Source organism: Haliaeetus albicilla, chromosome 21 (assembly GCF_947461875.1).
Source record: "Haliaeetus albicilla chromosome 21, bHalAlb1.1, whole genome shotgun sequence".
Classification (NCBI taxonomy): Eukaryota; Metazoa; Chordata; class Aves; order Accipitriformes; family Accipitridae; genus Haliaeetus; species Haliaeetus albicilla.
Genome location: NC_091503.1, coordinates 20077434 through 20095896, shown reverse-complemented (window position 1 = coordinate 20095896; position 18463 = coordinate 20077434). Strand labels below are relative to the sequence as shown.

The following is an 18463-nucleotide window of genomic DNA, read 5'->3' as shown; positions in this document are numbered from 1 at the left end:
TTCCAGTTTGCAGACCCCACAGTATTTTTCAGAGGCACTTCAGGCTCCTTTCAAACCAGTTTAAGCCTATTGTCATGAGTCTGCCTTATCTGAGTTACCTTTCACAGACCCCTTAAAAATAATTCGCTAGTCCCACCCGTGCATTCAAGGACACCAATACTGAAAATCACTGCTCTATCCAGTTTAACTCATTCGCACTGTCATCTAATCCAGTGGTGAGGTACCAAATACAGACTTCAGGGGAAGTATCACCATCTCTTTGCTGTCAAAAGTTGTTACTGGTGAAGATAACCCTAAACAACTTGTACTTTCCTGTAAGAAATCAGTAGCAGTTAAGTCAAGATAAAAATTCAAATGAAATCAGATAAAAAGTGGATGCTGTTACTATCTATGCATGAACAAATGGGATGCAGAAACCACGGTGTTGCCTTGACAATAAAAAGCATTGGAGTTCTCTTTTTGTGGAACTTGCTAGCAGTGATGTATGGGTGATTTGTGAGAGATATTCTCCTAAACTACAAATGTACCCCCCAGGGCAGCTTTTCAAAGTAGATATTCCTAGGAAAATATTAATTAATTTTTTTCCTTGATTTTTTGAACTTGGTAAGCTTTGAATGCTTAACAGAATTAAATTTTGGCATGGAGTTCATGAAAGATCTCTGATTATTTCGATTCTTTTAACTGATTAAATGAAGATACCAAGCTTTGAGAGCCATGTGACTGGAGCCCTGAGCTATATAAAGGGAACAGCTCACCTGTTTCATGTGGTGTAGAATAAGATGAAAGGAAAGGATGTAGCTTGAAAGCAGGATGGAGAACAGCCAGAGGTAAAGCTACTAATAGCTGGACTGTATAATTACACTTGGTAATGCTATGTGTTTTGTTAAGCTCAGATTAGCATATGATGGTCTCCAGTGTTTTGTATACTTACAGACCGACTTTCTAACATGGCTTTAGATGATTTAAAGGGTTTTTTCCAGTGAAAAGCTTTAAAAAATCTGGTTGATTCTGAGGGACTTGGGGGGATTGTTTTCTTTTCTTTTGAGGTGGAAATACGCACATGCTCTGAATATGAGCAATAGATTGGACTCGCAATGAATCTGTGAAATCTTTGTGTTCACTTTAATTCCACCCGGTGTGTGTTACACACCACTGGTTGGCTGCTGTGGCTTCTGCACCACCAGCTAGTGATGAACTCAGGATATCTCAATCTGGGAGTCTCCTGTGATACCCCTGCAACAGAGGAGGAGGTTTTGCTAAAGACTGCTGCTCACAGCAACTTGAATGGAGAGTCTGAAGCATCAGCGAAACAATCATCTCCCTCTGTCTACCTGTTAAAATTCAAGATAGAAATCTCTTTGGGCCGGACTATCTTTGTACTTAAAGGCTGAATAGCAGCTGGCACAACAGACCCCCAGCCCTGTCTGATGCCCCCAGGCTCTGTTGTGATGTAAATAATATGTACGACTCCTTGGGCCAGCTTCAGAGACAACTTTAATAATGTGTCAGCGCGAATGAATGCCAAGGGGCAGAAAGGTGGGAATGCAGAAAGAGAAGAATCGGGAGAGAGTACACGAAGGTTTCATACAAAGGAAGTCTGAATGCATGGCACAGTGTGGGCTGCATTTCAGGAAACACAGAGTTTATAGGCCATTACTACACCTATCAGTTTTTGTCGTGCTCAGAGAACCTGCTTAACGCTTCTGATGCTGCACCGTTATCAGTAACAGACATCCAGAGGAAAAGTATCCTTCGAGTATTCAAAGCCTAAGCTGTATATGCTTACCCACAGATATACCTAGCTTCATTTTGCTACATAACAACCTTATAGGTCTGGGATGGCTTCTAAGATAAAAATATTTTCTTTACAGCTAAATTATTTTAATTCATTTTTCTTCGTATATATGACCAGTTCCATAAGCAATTAAAACACAGACACTGAAGACTCACGGCAGTGCTTGGACATCAGATTCAGATTGCACAACCCTCTTCAGGCAAACAGTTTAGCACCAGCAGCGATTACACAAGTGCCTGAGAGCTCATCCCATCAGTGGGCATGGAAAGGAATAGCCTCCATGTAATTGTCAACCTATTCTTCAACAAGTTAAACATTTGGCCCTGTTAAGTCAAGATGAGAAATGCAGTGAGTAGCATTCCCATCTTTTCCCCCATCTTCTCTCCCACAAAGGGTTCCAAGTCTTGCCCTTCTCCTGGTGAAAGACAAGACCAATAACATGTGAGCTGTTCTGAGATGATGATCAGTGCAGAAAGTTTTGATAATTGGGTGGCAATTAACCACAGTCGGGACATGACATTATTCAGATACAATGGACTAGCTCCTAGCCGTTGTAAATCATCAGTCATCAGAGAGCCTGACCCCTATGTAGTTTAGCTTAAGTTTCCATTCAACAAGTACCACATTGGACTTTTTTTGTTTAAGCAAAAGCTCAGCTAATCACCCACAGGCTCTCTATGCCCTGGTCTCATCCCAACAGCGAGGCAGAGGAGGGTATTTCTGGTTGATGTCTTCCATTTTCCAGCCGTGCTTATTCCCCCCAAAAGTAAATGTTGCTTCGCGATAGCAGTCGTAAAGGCTGTGGTCTCACTGTAGGCTTCAGTGTCAGCAAACCCCTGCATCATCTGGGGGAGGGCAGCAGCGTGGAGGACAAAAGTGGCACTGTCTGGGGGAGCCCGCTGCCTCCGGTGACCCCTTCCCTGCGGGAGGCAGCCCTTCCACACAGCCACTTCCCTTTCCCGTCCTCATCAGGCCTCTCAAACTATAAAAGCCCTAATGAAAATGAAACATGCACGTCATATATAACAAGGAGAGGCTCAACTGCTGGTAAAAAAAAAAAAGTGTGAAATTACAGTATCAGTGTGAGAGGGAGAGATATGAGCCCTCATTCCCCAGGAGAGAATTTGAAAGTGTGTAATTTTTTCTGTTCACAAGCAGCATTTAAGGGACAGCTTTTGGAAGCTGAGAGGAAGACCTGGAAGAAAAATAGCACTTACTTACAAGCGGAATGAGTATTTGTGCCCTAAATGTTTGGGACCCTTTTTTGATACATCAGCTTGGTTTGGCATGGGGCCATGTGCGTGCACAGCCCTGGTGAACAGGTACAGCTCCTAATGTGTTCTTCTGTCCACAGCTAATGCTTTATCTAGCCTTTCTGAAGACCAAACAGCAAATCCTTTAGGGATCACCAAAAAAAAAAAAAAAAGAAAAAAGAAAAAAAAAAAAGAAAAAGAAAAAGAAAAAGAGTAGGGTACAACTTTTTGGCTGGCTTTCCTCTTCACAGAAGAATTTAGCAGTCCACTTTCCTCTTCACAGAAGAATTTAGCAGTCCTGGGTAAGAAGGAGACTCGCCTGTGTCGGGTCTGGCTGTGGCAGGGGATACTAGCCTCTCGCACTCATGAGAATCTAATTTATTTTTAAAGAGCGCTTTAGTATAGCATAACAATATTACCACACATCTTGCTCAAGCAAAGAATTTTTCCAATCTATATTCAGTGCCAGATAGAGTGACTATAAAATGAGTTACTGTACCTTAAATTTCTGCCTTGGCTATAGTGACAGGAAGCTAATTAGACAAACTGACCATGTCTTCTGGACCCAAATCCACATTACTTTGACACATAAGAATTACCAGCTGCATGAGAGCTCGTGCTTCTGGAGGGAGCTGAACTTAAAGGATGAAATAACAGGTAAAGGAGTGGAGAATGATGGCCACTGTGGGGCCCAAACCAGCAAAGCAGCAGTGTTTAAACTCTTTTCCAGCTAAACTTTAACACCTCAAAATGTGGTCAAAATATGTTAGAAGCATGTCTGAGGCATGAACACTGGGCTCAGACCACATGTAAAACTAAGTTCTAAACACAGTTTGACTTTTCCAGGTTATTCTTAAATTCCAAAGACCAGCATATCGGAGCCAACTGCACACGCTAATCCGGATGGAGCACACCATGCATTTCACAGCCCATGAAGCTCTTGACCTTCTTGACTCTGGCAAGCTTGCTGGGCAGTGATAGACCTGGACCTACTGGGGTTCAGCAGGCCAGGGAACAATCATTTCAAACCTGGGCTTCACTTCAGCCATCAGAAGCAAAACCCTTCAGTCAGGCATGAGTGTTTTCTGATGCCTCTTTTGCAAGCATCTGAGTTTCTGGGAAATTACTCTTAAGAACTACTGTCTTCTTATAGAAAAAAAATCATCTGTCCTGTTCCCACTTCCTTATCAGAATTTGGGCTTCAAATTATGCCCAGATATTATATGGTCCTCTTTTCTGGTATTCCTACCTCTATGTAGTTAGATCCAAACATTTCAGATATCACTAAGTATCAAACAGGGAGAAGGGCAGGGTTAATATCAAATTAATCACAGGTTGAAACAACCTTTCTGAAAGGGATGAGCAAACTTCAAAAAGAACAAACACCCAAAATAATGGCTGCATCCCTATGAGATGTATAGTCCTTCCTTTTTCTTAGGTAGGCTCAGCCAAAAAAAGGGGCACAGCATTCTGAAAGGAGCTGGGCCAAGGGATCTTATTGCTACTATTCTGTGTGTATTTGTATTGCTATAGCACTCAGGGACGTCAAATGGGGATTAGTGTCCCATTGAACTAGGCACTATAAAAACAAACATCACGAAGACAGTTCCCTGTCCCTGAGAGCTAATCTTTGGCCATTTTTCTGCAGCATCTGGCTAGAGCAGGGCATAAGGAAGTGTTTTAGGGTGTACTGCATGGACTGCATTTAACCTCATTTCTATAAGCCTTGTCCTTCCTTAACCTACTGCTCCACTTCTGTTTGGTAACCTAACTCATCACCTCAGTCTAAATGTAGTTTGTGAGCTTCTTGGACAAAAGTCTTTGTGTCATTTCATTTGTTCTGTTTTTTCTTTTCGTGTGGTTTTGAGCCACAAAAAAATAATATACATTACTGAAAACATGAAACAAAATAGCTTCCTTCTCTCTCTAAGAAAAAAATGGATATGATATATTTAAATGTGCATCTTGAAGTGCTATGATTTTGTACCTCTGTAGAGCCTAATGTAATCCTGTGGATCAATGAGCAACACAACTGGTATGGCAATACAAATAAAGAAGTCTGGTCAACATGTATATACATACCAAGTACTTCTCCAGATGATATGCAGACAAAGGAGATATATGTGCAGAATAATTCCCACTGCTTAAATACAAAAAAAGCTGCTGGTATACTGCATTGTGATTGATAAATTGAATTTGCAGGTCCCCATAAAGATAAAGGAATGTGACAAAGTCAGGGCAATACAGTCTTGGCATTTCCAGGACCTGGAACAAAACATGGGCATTCTCCCATCTCTACAGTCATTCCTTCCAGGCCAGCCTCATGTCTGTAGCATCCTCCTCCCCTGCCTGCAGCCACAGCAGCTTCAGTTGCATCAAGAGACCATTTCTTGGCAAAGGAGGGTGTTGGAGCAGTGCCAGTTTCTAACCTATCCTAGGGAAAAGGGACTACCTGGACAGAAGAGTCTATAAGCCAATAGTTAGAGTAGTGCAGTAGGGTCCAACAGCTCTGCCACCACCCATCCATCCCGAATCTTAACAACCCATTCGTGCTCTAGAAGAGGAAAAAAAAAATGTATTTGTTTAAAAGACTGTACTGGAGAACTATAAACAATTCGGGATGTTAGTTTACACAGAGTAGCAAGGGTACAGACAGCGTAATGGTGCAACTCACTCCTGTTTCCTCTCCAGGCCACGTGGATCTGCCCGATTGTCAGCTTCAAACACAGCGACTCTTTCTGCAGGCTTGCAAATCTCAAACTTACTCTGCCCAAAACAGCAGAGTGCATGATAAAGAGTCTCCAAAGAAATTAAGGACTCCCTCAAATATCACCCTGCTTCATTTCACGAGCAGCAGAGAAAGGGGGATCAAAGCTTTTGAAAGCAAATCTGCAAGCAAAAGTGTGCAAAATTTGTGAGCACACGACCTTCCCCGGCCCAGAGTGCCGCACGCTTGGGGAGGCACGGGGCAGCGGGAGCCCCTTCACAGCTCAGCAGTCAAGGCTGAGAGCTATTTGGATTAGATGAGGAATTTCAAGTGGAAACCATCTGAATGTGTGTGTGTGCGCGCCTGTGTCAAGTTGAACTGTGTTTAAAGAAAACAAATGGCTTCTTACAGAACTTCTGCAAGGTCCGGTTCTAAAGGGGGCATAAGTAAGCCCCGTTATTCCTGCCATTGCAAACTTAAATGGGATCGTGTGGGGTTTTTTTCCTGTTCCGAAAGTGAAGAATCAGGAAAAGACCATGACAGCAACAGTATGACTAAATTGGCAAGATATGCTGTAAATAGCTTTGATGCTAAGCAAAAATAAAACAAAAAAAAATCTTATTGCAGCCATTTTAAGATTTCAGCTTCCTTCTTCACCTCTGCCACTAAGCAGGCCTCCTCAACATGTGACAAGAAGAATTCAGAGGGACTCTTGCCAAGTGTTTTCTGACCCAAATCCTAGAGGTATCCTCCATCTGCAGCAACAGACAGCTCGCTGTGGTCTGTCATTACCTTCTGTTTGGTTTTCAACACCAGCTACCCTAGTTAATGAAAGAAGATGCAACCACCGAAGACAATGAACAGACAAATGTTAGCATTTCTGGGAAGCTTTGAGGAAGGCTTCTCTAATCTCAAATAGGCCAGAATACAGAATAATAATGACTGAGGCATGCATATACAAGAGTACTGCTTTAGCGAGCTAGGTAAGCTCAGCTATTAGGAAAACAGGCTGTATAAAGCCTGATGGAGAGGATTTAAGGACAAGAGACGAAAGGCAGAGCTAACTGTTCAGTTTCTGTCACAGCACCACACCTACCTACTCAGCCTCTATCTGCAGGCAATAAATTTCATAGCCTGAAAGCCAGGCAGTCAGAAATATTTTTCCTATAGGACAGAGACAGCTCCACATCCATAATGTTCTTCTACGTAAATGTTTGCATGTGGCCCTTCACATCTAAGGTTTGTAGCAATGCATGGTATTTAGCCAAATGCCATTCCCCTAAAGGGCAGCATATTTTTGTTCTTATAATCTTGCATGGAAATTGAAATGGACATATTTTAACATGGGAAATGTAAACACATTTCCCCTCAGCTAGACACTGCTGAATCACTGTGCTGGTGATGATGGTGGCCTGAGATTTTTCCCTACACATTCCTGACCGAGATTCAGAAACCAACAAGGGAGTAAGTTCACCACAGAAAATTGAATCCCTCAATTTGACCTAGGCACTAGGCTGGGGATTGGGTCTACTTAGCCAGAAAATATAGGCGCCTCATGAGCAAACCTCCGTCATTTTGTTCTTCATCGAGCCTTCCTATTTGATGTAACAAACTCCCATTTACCTACCGCATATACATGCTGTACTTAAAATGCTTGTCTTTGATAAACCATTCTCCCCTTTGAGGATCCATTAGACCCAAAATGAATCGAGCCTAAAAAGCTACTTAAAGCTTTTGGAGAATTCTTTGGATTTCCAGCTTCACATTTCCGTTACTGCGATGTTTGCATTAAGATGCTTGTCTGAGTTCTGCCCTGCAGGATTCGGAAAAAGAAAAATGTTCTTTTTGTACTGAACACAACTGGTCGGTATTTAGCTATTTTTTGTGTATTATGACAGTACCATCTGGCATTCATCTGCCAGGTACCTCAGGAGAATGTCCCCTTCCTACTTGCCTGTATGATGCCGGCCAAAATGATAGAGTACACCAAAGGTTAACTTCCTGTAATATGGTCTCTTGGCTTATCTTGAGTAATACAATAGCTCCTTTATATTCTTAACTTTGCATTTCACATGTTCTGCTGCCTGCCTGGAAAACAGGGTCATAAGAGATTCTTATGGGTCAGACACCTCCTAATGCGAAGCCAGGGATATTGTTAGCAAACTTAGTAACAACAATCTATAAGGCCAGTTGGCGATGCACATACAGAAGTAAATATGAAATAGAAATGGAAATTTGCCCAGTTAGATTTGTTCTGTTCCACCGAAATGCTTTGTACAGTGGAAGCATAAACAAAGCACTGCTCTTAGAAGTCACGGTTCACCTGCTGACTCAAAAACTCATGTCTGTCAACCAGCGTGAGAGAGGCCAAGGGGACTATCTGTTTGGGTTTCTCTTTTGGTCTCAGCCTAATTTATCTTGTCAGTTCCAAGATCTCCATTCCTTTCTTGAAAGGACAATAAAGGAAGTTTGGCTTAGCCATGCCCTCCAATTTGATTATTTTTAAGCAAACAAACAAGAACTTAGCATGGACCAGTTCAGATTGACTAGTTCAGCTGCTGAGTAACATCTTAAAGCTATTTTCATCCTAGTCCTTTCCTCAAACGGCAGTTCCTTCATCGCTTTCAGGATATATACTTTAATACTCCCAACCTGCTTCTTGCAAACAGCCTTTTCAAGAGAAACAAGCCAGTCTTGAGCAATTAAGACCTATAGATCTCCCTTCACTTCCTTCAAAGCCATTGTGGAGGTGCAGCTGAAACCCATTAAATTCAATTGAGCCCAAATGGCCCATAAGTCATATGGAAACTTCCTCTGGGCTTTTAACAAAGAGCCTTGCTTTAAATTCCAAATTACAAACAAATTCAGTCTGTTCAGCTTTCACATAAAACATAAAAATTAAAGAAAATGTACAGAGGAAAAGTTGCATCAAATCACAGGGAGCATTATAAGAAAGTACAACCAGTTACTCTTGTTCTGAAGTTACATTCTCCAGTTAGAAATGTCATATTAAGTCATGGCAATATTTTCTTTAGTCTGGACTAGAAGCATGCTTTATTCAGTGTATCACAAAGTAAAACTGGTGGCATTCACCACCCCATTTTCTCCTCTGACTTTTCTCCACAAAAGCTAAAACTAATATATATTTACATATGTACACACAATATGATGTGTATATAATGTGTATATATGTGTGATTATAATATATCACATATAGCTACCAGCCTAATCTCAGGTTCATATATAATAAATAGATAATAAATATTTATATACTATATATACTTAAACATTAAGTATTCCTTTATTGTGGGTCAGATTTTTATCAAGTTGACAAATATATTAATGTGGCTTTATATTGGAACTCTCAATCTGTCTAAGATTAGGGATCAATATCTGTACTGCAAGATCATAAGTCAGCTAAACACTGAGAAGATCCAGGCAGACATTGAACTTGAAAATTATGCAGTAAAATTGTTCCATAATACATCTTTATTCAGACCCCCCATGGGACTGGCATGCTGTAAAAGCCTTAAAAAAGCCTCTACTTGAGGGTTAATTTCACCCTAAGGGCTCTGAGAATAACTGGAGGCCCAGATCTTTATAACTTTGTATCAATTAATGTTTTTTACATTCTTTTTAATAAGAACTTGATGAAAAATATCCTGCTCTACCTATTCTATTTGGCATCCAAGTAACAAGTCATTAGAAGTATCTGAATCGTTTTTAAAAGTGCTGTGGAGTAATATTTTCTGAAGATAATGGGTCTGAGAGGCAGACACATGCATGTTCCCAAGGCATGTGAAATTGAAACAAAAAGTAGCAGGCATCCTTCATGGCTAATCAGGACCATGCCCAGCACCGCTCCAAGAAGTATGGGCTCGGCGGTTGATCCCTGTCCAGATCCAATGCCTTTGCCATGGTGGGGCAACATCCCTCGGATGCAGAGGGAGCAGGGTACCACCATCTGCTGTCGGACTTTGCAGCACCGCTGTAGGTCTGTCGGGGCGCTGGGACAGCGGGCTATCAAACCACAGCGACTGAGGCACGGACTTTGCCTCCTGCTCACGCCCCTGTGGCAAATGCAGCAAATCCTTTCAGCTGGCTTTGTACAAACCCATTGGCGAGCGCATGGTTTAGATTATTGCCATAAAACAAGCAGCTTTGTTTCTCCCATCCCTACTCCTCCTCCTCTCCCTCCCCCAGCCCCTTCTCCTAACCCTGTGCTCCTGCTGCTCCCTCTGTACCAGCCCTGAGCCACTTCAACTCACTGTACAGGCAGAAGAGCAATTCAGCAAAAGCAAACACTTTAACAGAGCCTCATACAACAAGCAAGAAAGATGACAGTGCAAAGGAGGTAGAACTGTGAAGCCAGGAGCAGAAGGAGGAGAAGCAGGACTGAATTGTGGCAAGAGGGAACGATCTGCTTCATGGACCCACATCCTGAAAAACATCAACTTTGTTGAATTAGCAAAAGGAGAGGACAGCTGAAATGTGTTGTTAGCCTGCATCTAAGCAAAAAGGAAAAAGGAAAAAAAAAAAAAGAGGTCAGCATAGTATATTAACAGATTGATTCTCACCCCACTCCTTTCTCAACATCTCCAGAAATTCATTGATATTTAGACCTCACTCCTGGGACAGTGATAACAGAAACTACAGAACTTCTAAGACTGTGACTGAGGTCTGGGAACATTAAACAGACAACTAATTTCAGAATCGTGAATGAAGTAACACTTACCGGGAAAGTTTTAGGGGGGTGGGGGACCCAACAAAAACCTAGAAAGACAAAAAGATGCTGAAATACCAGTTTGGAAGAAGTATGTTCTCTGGTTTGTTTGGTTTTTTGAATTGTCCTGAATTGCAGCCACCATAGAAACACTCTAAATCTGAAGAAGTGTAGATGGGACACGCTGAATTTCAAGTAAGAGGGAGAAGGAGAGGGGAATCATGCTCGCTCTCTGCTGATTCCCCACTGCCAGGCAATAGCGAATTAAGACTGCCTGAGAAACCAAGCACGCTGAAATCACCCCTTCTGATGGATGAAAGTTATCTGGGGACAAATTCATCCCCAGAGATGTAACATGGTTACCCTAAGCTTCACAACCCTGAAAATGGCAAGAATTATAGTAATAACAAAATCCCCCTAAAAACACAAGCCAGTAGTCTAGCTGTGTGGAAGGAAATACTCCAGTACAATTCAGCTGATGTCGTTTAAGGGGAGATATGAGGAATCTCGGGGTGAGGCTGCAGCATTGGACACGCCAACACCACCAAACACAGTGACGCCTGTAGAGCCAGCACACCCCCACCTCCAAGTCCAGCTCTGACCCAGTTTATCTTGGGCTGACCCAAATACAGAAAAACATTGGCACAGGTCACTGTCAGGATACTTTTGTTTACAAGCTAACTCATGAGTGCTTTTCAGAACACTTTTTTTTTTTTTTTTCCTGGGCAAAAGCTGTGACTTCTAATTTGAAAGGGGATTTAAAAATGGTTGTGATTCATGGGGATTTATGGATGTTTCCCAGGGAGTTTCAAAAGCCTGGACTTTCTTCCCACAACTCCCAGGAAATGCAGTTAAAAGTCTCCCACAGGTAGTTACTTCAGCACGTTCGGAGCAGCAGTGCGGGACAGCCACCCGGCAGTCTCTGTCCCAGTGCCTGCGAGGGGCAGGACCCCTACGGATGCTATCCAAGGCCGCACCCAAAACCGGGGGACTTGCGTGAAAACCATTCCCCAGTGCAGATGCGACCAGCATTAACTTGGACAACAGTTACATGTAATTTCATTTCTGTATGTTGCTAATTTATAGAGAAACAGCGTAGGACTGGAGGCCAATGGAACAAACTGCGGGGGCGGAGGGGATGCTCCCTTAAGGCAGTGAACATTAGGAAATTTCTTAAGCCAAAAGCACACTGAGGACACCATTATATTTAACCTAAGAACGGTTTTGCATTAATCCCGATTTAGCCACTGAGATTTTCAGCTCCAACTGGTTACAGCAAGTAATGCACTGGAAAGCCCTGGGTGAGGCCTTCTCCCTCACCTCCCTCACACAGGACTCACTTCCAAAAGCTCTTTAAATGTCAGTCCTTGAGCGATGGGTCTCATACACCAGAGCCAATTGCCTTGCACAATCTGAAGGGAGAGCTTCCGCATTTTGCTTTGCAGCTACTTTTACTCTGCTGTTCACCCTGAACATTGCCTTCAGTGATAAAGCTAAAAAACCCCACCCTTGCTCGTTATCCTGACAATATTTAATTCTGACAGCACATTCAGTATACTTCATGAAATATGCAACCCTGTGACTAATGAGGTATTTGCACATAAGGGCCATATACTGTAAATTGCAGGGCAATAAATGTAAAGGAAAACCATGAACTGATCAGCCAGCTGTTAAAGTGATGCAAAGTGTCTCTTATTAAATGTGTTGTGTTATATCCAGATGCTGACTAGAACTCAGGTGTGGCTCCCTCAGTAAAGCTTCACCTTAAAAAAACTATAGGTCTCCCTTTCTGTTATTACATGGTAGCTCCCTACTTTTCAAATACCGATGAAAATTTCACCTCTCTACTGCCTCCCTGCTTTCCACTCATCATGTAAGGGGAGTACTATTTTGATTTTATGTGTGTGATTGCGTCCGCTCCGGTGCTAAGCATCCTATCAGCATATGACCAAATAGCAAAGCTGACATTTTTGCCATGATTATCCACGAAATGTGTTTCCTACCTCTGATTTACAAGAGCCCTATTCATGAGAAATGATTAATAGCTCACTAGCACTGCCAAAAAGCACATAAATCTAGACATGCTCTATGCTCCTGACATGCCGCTCATCTCGTAGATATGTTCAGATCTCTCTCTCCCTCTCTCCCGCTTATCTGTGTCTGATCCCCAATGGGCATACGCTTTTGCTGATTAGGCAATACAGTTGCTGACTGGGACAATCTTAGGTTACATTACTGATGGCACCCAATTAGAGGTTGCAGAAAGCAGTGTCCTTCCTGGCTTGTACTAGACAAGCATGATTAAGTGTTAAATGCCTTCTAAATTAACAGGCAGCATCACCCATGTGTCTGTTACAACTTATCAGGGTAAGAAACCAGCTCCATTGCCAAATTTTCGCTGTTCGCAGTTAGTTTCCCAGGCTGTAGACTAACAGAGCCGAGAAGACGGCAAACTGCATACAAGCATACACCTGACTCATCTGATACTTAACTTATTCAACAAGGTTTCATACACTTGGCATTAAACATGCCTTTAAGTGCCCCACTCAGACGTGATAGATTTAAACAAGCACTGTCTGAACCAGGGCCCATGATATCATTTCCATCCCCTCACCACCCTCCCACCCTGGTCTAATAAAAGCTATTTCACAGTTCTTGAGCATCCTTCTTCTGAAGATCCTAGAGTGTTTTGCAATTATTAAAGAACAGATCATACCATGCCTACCCATTTTATTCCATAATTTCAATGGGGCTGCTAGCACAGCAAGACACACACAAAAAAAGTAGCTCATTGTGCCTAGTACGTGAAGAGATTATCAAGGTTGCAGTGCTTTCCCTACGTGTATCCACTATGACACAAGCCTTTAATTGTACGATCATGTTCTACTTTACAAATAATACAGGGTACAACATGCCTTTTCCTTGCTGACTTTGATGCAGACGGGTTACGGCTTGCAACCATTTTTCATTCCTGTATTCATGATGTTCACTGTTGTTACAATATGGTGCATTTTTCATTTAAGATACTACTTCAGATCTCAGAATCACGCACAGCTCCCACTGACTTCTCTGGAAACCCCAGCTGTAATAAAGAAATCAATATTATAATTAATAAAATAATTATAATAGCTTACTGTTTTCTCTAGGTGTGTCTTGATAATATTCTTGGCACTCATGTTCTTCTCAGTTTTTTTCCTTCTTAACTTCCTCATGATTAACTACTGGTCCAAGCTGACAAGCAGCTATCAACTTTTGAGTGCACCCACCCAGAATTTTGCCAGATCACACATTTTCAACAGATCCTGTTTGCAGCTGACTCATTGGGCTTTATTACTGCACAAACTACTTCTCAGGTAAATACCTGGAGTGAATTGCACCAATGTGAAGGGCTATCTTGCCTAGTTGGACAGTCTTTGGAAGTGTAAATGCTGCCCACTTCTCCGCATACCTTATCTTGAAGCTGTCTGGTACTTTTGCTAAGTAACAGATATGCTTTCTTTAAAGCAGTGCTCAATTGTTTCTTTAAAGAGTGAAGAGTGGCCTATATAATTTTCACTTCTGTGCCAAGGATAAGAAAGTTATTAGTGTTGCTTCTCTGGCCGTTGTATCACAAATTCTTTCAGAAGCAGAATATTTCATTACTATTTCTTGCCCTGACCTGATGTCCAGATATGTATCCTGCACAGCTGTATGTGCAGCACTAGGCATGGGCTACCTCCCTGAGAAAGAAGAAGCTGATGATACGAACAGGTGTTCATTGCGGTTGTATTTTGTGCAATGCTGTTTGCAAAGTATATAATCACACAAAGTAAAAAATCAAACAATAACAGCCACTTTCGTTGCTCAGCATGCTCTAGCCTCCCTGGCCAGTGAGTCATAAGCCCCAAAGGGCCTTGACTCTCCGCTGATTCCTAAGCCATGCTCGCAGCTTCTTACCCAACTTATTTCTTCTGCTGCATTTAGAACCAGTCTCTCAGGCTGCGTGGCCTAATTCTGCTCAGCCTTTGCTTTGCTTGATTACTGCCTTCCTACAAGCAGCTAAAAACATGTTTAAATATTCCTATCATTTAGCCCAAAGGAAAGCTGTTTAGCACATTTAACATTTTTACCCAGATAGGAGACTTTCTACAGATGTAAGAACCATCTGATAGCAGCCACTAACACCTTCCTGTATAAAAAAATATATTTCTAAAAGAACAGCTACATGCAAAGTAAATAGGAAATTCTTCCATAAAACAACGCCACTTGCTGCCCCAAGCACAAAAGGAGATTTTTTGAAAATGGTAAGTTACAAATAATGAATGGTATTTTTTCACTCTCATTTCTGTGATGTGTGCAAAGCAGAGCAGTTAGGATGAGCTGTTAATTTTATCATCTTCCAAATGGCAGAATCAAGGCAAATGGAAACTGTGATGAAACCCCTATCTAGTGGGTATCTACTCACCTCTCAGCTTTCCAGATAATACAAAACCTTTGTTTTCCTTCACGACTGTGCTGAATAACCTACAGTTGGATAGATCACACACAAAAAGACCCGTCCTAAAAAACTTTCCATGTATTTTTACCAGTTCGTATCTTTTCTCAGCCATTTCACTGGAAGAACACCACACCAACTTCTCTGATGTAACACCCCTTAGGTAACACCCCTCAGTGGCGCATGTAGGAAACATTATCTGTTGGGCTGGCTGCACTATCTAATTAGAGATCTCCCAACAGCTCATCTTCACTAAGTTTCATAATTACGTGACTCCGAGCGTCAGCGATCCCCACTCAGCAATTCCATGGGACCTTTCTCGGTAGACACTGTTTACCATATTTCTTTTATTTTCATTCTTATTTCACCATCTGCAGTACTCAGAACAGTTTTCAGATACCCTTTTTTCCACAAGAGATGTTTGTTGCTTTGGAGACTCATATTGAAAGAAGCGCAGAGAGGAATAAATTACATTTGGGGTATTTCATTACAGCTATAACCTCAAAGGTAGGAGGAAAAAACAGAGAAGCTTAAAATAACTTTCATTCCTCTTGTCCACAAAAACATACTGTCAAATTACATATTTGTATTCTGGCAGTAGATGATATATTTACAAGGGCTTTTCTGCCTGTCTCCTTTTGTATAACAAAATGCTCTTACTCAAGGTTTGGTCTATTTCAAGGTTTGTCCAACGCTGGCTTATTCTATGGCTAACAAACAAATGCATTATTTAAACAAGGAATGCCCAGAAGAAGTAAGCGTAGGAATGAACACTCAACTTGACCTTATCCTCCTTCAGCAGGTGCTGTACTTTCACAGACATGAATACGGCTAGAACAACTCTCAGGGAAAGAAAAAAAAAGGAGGAAATTATTTTCATGGATCATTTGCCCTAACTTTCAAAACTTGGTTTCTATTGATTTATAAAAATAACTAAAAAATAGCATTTGAATTCAAATTCGTGACATAAAGAACCATTACACACTGAAGTTTCAGATGGTACTCTGCATGTTCTGGGTGTTGTTTTGGTCATTCTTAAATCAAAAAAGCAATCTGTCTACTTGAAGTTCATGATGCTGTTTTGTCAATAAAGAAATTAATGGATACCAGTACCCAGTAAGACTTGAAATGTAGGAAGCAGCTTTCTCTACCACTGCTCATTTTTCAAGAGCATGTGTTTAAACCTCAAACACTTAATGGGAGCAGTGTATACTCCCATCTGCTTGGCATATCTAAATGATACCAAATAAATCCTGACATGCTTTGGGAGAATTTTATCATTAAATATTTTGCACACATCATCTTGACCCTCACACAGCTTAATGAAAAAAAAAAAAAATCTGAGTAGCATAAAAGTTTTTTCCTAAGCTAAGAGAGCCTTACATGACCTAAGCTCTATTTTCTTTACTTAAACAAATCAAACCAAACAAACAAATGGAAAACCCAAACCTTGAGCTTTCTGAATAAATTAATCCTAATTAAGTAAGGAAAGTAAAAGTTGGGTGGTTCTGGCATCAGCAGAATCAAAGCACGTTCCATTATTTAGCTAATACAAGCAAGTTTGTTAAACAAACTATACCTTTGTTCTGTAAATTTTGGAAGTTAGGCTTTGGACAGATGTTCGCTGCTGGATGCAGACATGCCAGGGGAAGGTTATAGCCCCAGCTGTTGATCATCACTTCTTTGCAGAGGTTACTGCTCCCTCACATTTGTTGGCAGAGCTTCCTTAGAGAAACACTCCCGAAGCCACGTGAAGTTGAAGTGAGTGGTGTTACTATTTAGACAGTTTCAGCTAACTAGCACAGCTGCTGAAGGAGTTCGTGCCTGTCTGTACCTTTAAACTTCCTGAACTTAAAACTGTTCACAAGACCCCAAGTTTTCACAACTTCTTGTCAGGGCAGCTTTTCTCACCTTTTTGTGTCACACCAGAGATCAAATCCCAAATGCCACACTTGAATATTTAGCCTTAAATGCCTCCTAATTAAACAGACAACTGCGTTAAATATGCTAGCAAACTACAGTCCTGTTTCAACTCTTAACTTTCTGCTTTGATTAGCTTTCAAATCACTTCCACCAAGCTCCTGGTCTTAGAAACAACAATCAAAACCTATGTCATTTCACTGTGCAAGGGCATCCTGCAGACCTGTGTGACACATCTAAGGAGACAACATGCATAAAATGCAGCTCTGATGCAGTGCTGTCGGGAGGCACCAGGCTATGGGCAGAACACTGTACTTCAAACGTGCTGTGGTGCTCTAGACAAGCTCCTCATCTTTCTCTGCTGTTTTCCCACCTATGAAATAGTGAAACTTCTGCAGAGTTCTTCGAAATCGGAGTGGAAAGTTCTATGTGTTTGTGTATGACAATTGTTATTAAGAATATAGATCCACTATTCCTTGGCAAGTTAAAAAAAAAAAGAAAACGCATCATAGAAATATTTAATCAACAGACAATTAGTATTGGTATATGAATGGTTATGACTTCAGAATAATGCAAGGTCTATTTTCTCATTCTTTTATAAGTAATATGTATCTATGAGTAAATCCCAATATATCTCCAATTAAGGGATGCATTGAATTTACAACTGGTTTTGAAGGATTTTTTCTGGTTTTTCTCCTGGCAGGAAATTGATTGAGCTGCCTAAAATGTCATTCACAGCAGGCTATTTATGTGATGACGTTTCTATCCAAGTGAAATTGCTATGTCTAACACCTTTTTCCTCTCCAAGGAAAAATACTATTTTGCAGACAAAACAGGAAGTTATCCAAGGGTTTAAGAAACGAATTTGCTGGTTCTTTGCTTCAGTGTAGAATTACTTTATTTTCATGCATTTGTCTATCTCCTCTACTGCTTGAGCTACAGATAATGATAATACCAAGTAGCAAATTATATGCCAAATATCATATTAAAAGAACATTATAGGTACAAAGTCAATCACTCAAAACTTACAACCTTCCAAGATTTCCCAGACAATTGCATTTCAGGCCCCTTGGTATACACATTGCATGCAGGACTATGGATGACATGACTATTTTTTCCTGAAGCCATTTCCTCATTTAGTGGACAGACTAAATTCTAATTATTACACAGATGAATGTTCAACGGGGTTTTCTTTATTTCTTACTGCTCTCCATGAGGCACCAGATCTTATTTACTGACCTGTACTGAAGACTTGCTATGAAGACAGGATTATGAATGTCTGATGACTTTTCTGTCATGCCATCCTTGTACTACTCGAGTGCTTTGCAAGCAAGAAATCACCCGTGTGATTTTGTGAATGGGATGACCTTCCCCTCATTTCCACAGGTGAAAAGATTATATAATGATAACCTGCAAAATAGTAGTTATTAAGTAGCTTCACTTACATCTCTGCAATTAATTTATTTTCCACCACATCCCTTCTATATTTTAACAGTTCTTGAGCTCTTCTTGCATGTGTGCTAGGACATTTGTAAAGCCTGGGCTCTGGCAACATTGGGACACATTCCTTCTACCTCCCAATTATTGAATT

At 41.2% G+C, this 18463-nt stretch overlaps 1 long non-coding RNA gene across 1 annotated transcript in view; it reads right to left on the bottom strand.

Moving 5' to 3' along the window:
- Positions 1-13131: 13131 nt before the first annotated feature.
- LOC104323998 (uncharacterized) overlaps positions 13132-18463 on the bottom strand; it is a 34820-nt gene continuing 29488 nt past the window's right edge. The window contains exons 7-8 of the long non-coding RNA XR_011329171.1: positions 18112-18282; positions 13132-13560 (exon numbers count right to left, since the gene is read on the bottom strand). This is a non-coding gene — a long non-coding RNA (uncharacterized lncRNA). The remainder of the gene's footprint in view (positions 13561-18111; positions 18283-18463) is intronic.